This window comes from Pristis pectinata, chromosome 20, assembly GCF_009764475.1.
Source record: "Pristis pectinata isolate sPriPec2 chromosome 20, sPriPec2.1.pri, whole genome shotgun sequence".
In the NCBI taxonomy this organism is placed as follows: domain Eukaryota; kingdom Metazoa; phylum Chordata; class Chondrichthyes; order Rhinopristiformes; family Pristidae; genus Pristis; species Pristis pectinata.
In genome coordinates, this window is record NC_067424.1 from 27,173,918 (window position 1) to 27,177,375 (window position 3,458).

Genomic DNA, 3,458 nt, shown 5'->3' on the forward strand with positions numbered 1-3,458 from the left:
GATCCTGGGAGTGAAGTTGAACAGCAACCAAAAACAGGGCTGAGATTGTGATGGATATTGAACACACATCCACTGAACACAAGACAGAAGACTCAACAATTCATACAGTCTGCTCACTAACCATACTGTTGATTAGCTGGAAGCATCAGCAGCTGGCTGATGTTGTGAATGAGTGCCTACATTTAAAAGCCAGCCTGCCAGTCATATTCTGTCTGCAGCTCCTAAAGAGGAGGTGTAATATGACTGAGGCAGGTACTCATCGTAGAAGTAAGTCAAACTCAGGAAAATGAAGATTGGAACAATGTGGAAAAGATTAGGCTTTAAGGAATTTAAGTACTGATTTAGTGGAGGAAGAAGAATGTAAGAAAAATGGCTTGTTTATATAGGATACCAGGACACATACACCAGAAGACAATGAGAGCAGATAGCATTGAAAGTCAGTGTTAATTGTGTAGCCCTTTGTGCCTGAATTCAATAGTGCAAACACCCAGTGAGATTACATAGCTAGTCAATGAAAACATATCTAAGGAACTGCTTTACGAAGAACATGTGCTCAATGTATTACATCTGTTTGCCAATAATCACTATCACTACAGTTTAGGTGGGGAAGGACTACAGTTTAGTGTTCTTTTGCCACTGGAGAGGGAGGGGCAGGGTCAGGCAAGAAATCTCCTTAAATATTGTAAATACGGGATTGGGTAGCCCCCAGGAAGCCACACGAGCGGCATCATTGTTGTGTTTTTTATATAAAAAGGTAACACTAATGATGGATCTGTACACGAATGTAAAGGTTTGCACTGTTTTATTGTTGTATATAGTTTGTTTTTTTTATGATGAATAAAGTTTATTTTGGAATATAAAAAAAAGGTTCTTCCAGGGTGAGGCTATCCCATTGCACTTCGGGTGTGCTGACGCCTGCGACGTCCCCAAATGCAGGATATTTGACTGCAAAATTTGTGGTAGTGGGGGACTGCGTTAGTGCTCTCCCCTGATATTTAATTAAAAGACAGAATTGATTACCTTCTTTCCTTGCAGCATGGCACTAACAAAGAAATACCAAAGCAGAGCCACATGAGTGGCATCAGTGCCGTATTTTTTAATATATGAAAAGGTAACACTAATGATTGATCCGTACACGAATGTAAAGGTTTGTATTGGTTTATTGTTGCATATAGTCTGTTTTTTTTTACAGTGAATAAAGTCTATTTTGGATCTTAAAAAAATCAATTGGAATGAATATGTCGGTGAGGCTACACTTGGAGTACCGTGTACAGTTTTGGTCACCTTGTTATAGCAAAGACATGGTTAAATTGGAAAAAGTGCAGAAAAGATTTATACATATTTTACCAGGACTAGATGGCCTGAGTTACAGGGAGAGGTTGGCCAGGCTAGGTCTTTATTCTTTGGAACGTAGGACAATAAGGGGCACATTATAGAAATGTTTAAAATTATGAGAGGCATAGATGAGGTGAGTGGTAAGAGTCTTTTCCCCAGGGTAGGGGAGTCCAGAACTAGGGAACATAGGTTTAAGGTGAGGGGGGAAGATTTAAAAGGGGCCTGAGGGGCAACTTTTTACTGCAGAGGATGGTGAATACATGGAATGAGATGCTAGGGGAAGTGGTTGAGGCAGGTAAAATAGAATCACATAAAAAACACCTGGATAGGTACATGCAGAGGTGGGGCTTAGAGGGATATGGGCCGAACACAGGAAATTAGAACGAGCTGGATGGACACCTGGTCAGCATGGACTCAATGGGCTGAAGGGGCTGTATCCATGCTGTATTGCTCTATGGCTCTAATAACAAATGTTCAGCAGAGTCTTAATAGCTCCTGAAAACAAGTGGAGGGATAGAGAAGTGTGATTAACCATACTCGTTGCTTCCATTCAGGGAGCAAGACAATATAGTGCTGCCTGCTCACTTACATGTTTACTGCATGCAGCCTACATTAATTGTACTGTTCATTGGCTTAGCGTCTGAGCAGGAGACCTTATTTTGATACTGTAATGCCAGCAGATCACAGCTCTTTGCAACAGATACTGGCAGTTATTCTGGAACTCGTTCTAACCAGATACTGAAGAATAGAACAAGGAAGGGAACCCAATGATGCACCAGCTATGCTGTACTGAAAGGTGGATGCCTATACGTGTTCTGCATCCGGCAGCAATAACTTGTTCAAAAGCTTCAAAGTCACAACAACATCTTCGGCATTTAACCACATCACTCGCTGCAGCCTGAAACAGCCAGAAACAGAAAATACTTGTAGACTGGTAGCAACAGCTGGAAGGAATCTATCAGTAATTAACCTTTATCTGTTTGCTGATTCTTTTAAATGACAATGGTGAGCTTCCTTCTCACTACTGAACAATCTTGTGAAGGTAAACGAATCTCCAAAATCTCCAAAGTAGAAAGACAATGCTGTAAATTGATCACAATCTGCCAACTCTATTGGGAATTCATCGCACAGGTACTAATATCCCTACTGATATGTTGTCCACAATCATATGCCACCTGAAAACATGATTCCACCAAACTCTTGGCTCGTTCCTTCCAACAACAAAAATATTGTGTTTACAGTTGTCTGTCAGTTTCACCTCAAAGTCAATGGGTATAACTTCACAATGCAAAAGTGAAAGAATAGCTTTAATCTGTCTGTCAGGTAACAGGTAATCAACTGATATTGTTCAATATTAGGTTCTAAAGGCAGTTTGAAAGTCATTTAACGACAACTCAAGTTAAACAATGAAGTGGACAACAAACATGAAGAAAGATTTGGCCACAATTTACATCTGAAGATTAACACAAGTGATTTTTAAGGGTTTCTGTGCAATATTAAAGAATCAAAAGAGAATCTATCAGAATAAAGTCATAGTGGGCTGTGCCTTCAGGGTGCCAAGGTTGTGCAGCATGCAGCAGACTATCATCTATCTTGACAGCTGCTCTGCTGAGTACAGCCACGATCCTCCAGATTCAGTGAGCAGAGAATTATTTCGGTATATTAATAGTTTGCTGGATGTCTTGCTTGGCAGAAATGTATGCATGGTGGCCATCAAAAATCTAAGCCATGACATTAGTGAGTAGCCCTTGTTCCCCAGAAGTTGTTTGGCCATGGCAGCTTGAATCCAAATGGTACAGTGGACTGCTACAGAACTAAGGCATTGTATTTGCTGCCAGAACTATTGGCATGACCTGAGGGATTTGTTGCCTGTGTTCACACTTGAACTGGAAGTTGAAGGAATAGAATTGCTTGCCAATCCCTTACTAAGCAGGGTTACAATGCAGTGGCTTTAAAGAAAAGTGTGTTCACTCACTAGCACTCTGGACTATGGTGAAATCTGAAGTCCCAGAAAAGCCATATATTTACACTGCTTGCTACTCTCTGTCAAGTGAAAGTGAACACAGTGTGCACCTCCCTCAGAATTGAAATTTTCACTGACCTACTGTACATTATGGACATTA

The 3,458-nt window shown here is 40.7% G+C and overlaps 1 pseudogene; it reads left to right on the forward strand.

Moving 5' to 3' along the window:
- The first annotated feature begins 840 nt into the window (after positions 1 to 840).
- On the forward strand, positions 841 to 991 carry LOC127581080 (uncharacterized; annotated as a pseudogene).
- The last annotated feature ends 2,467 nt before the right edge of the window (positions 992 to 3,458 follow it).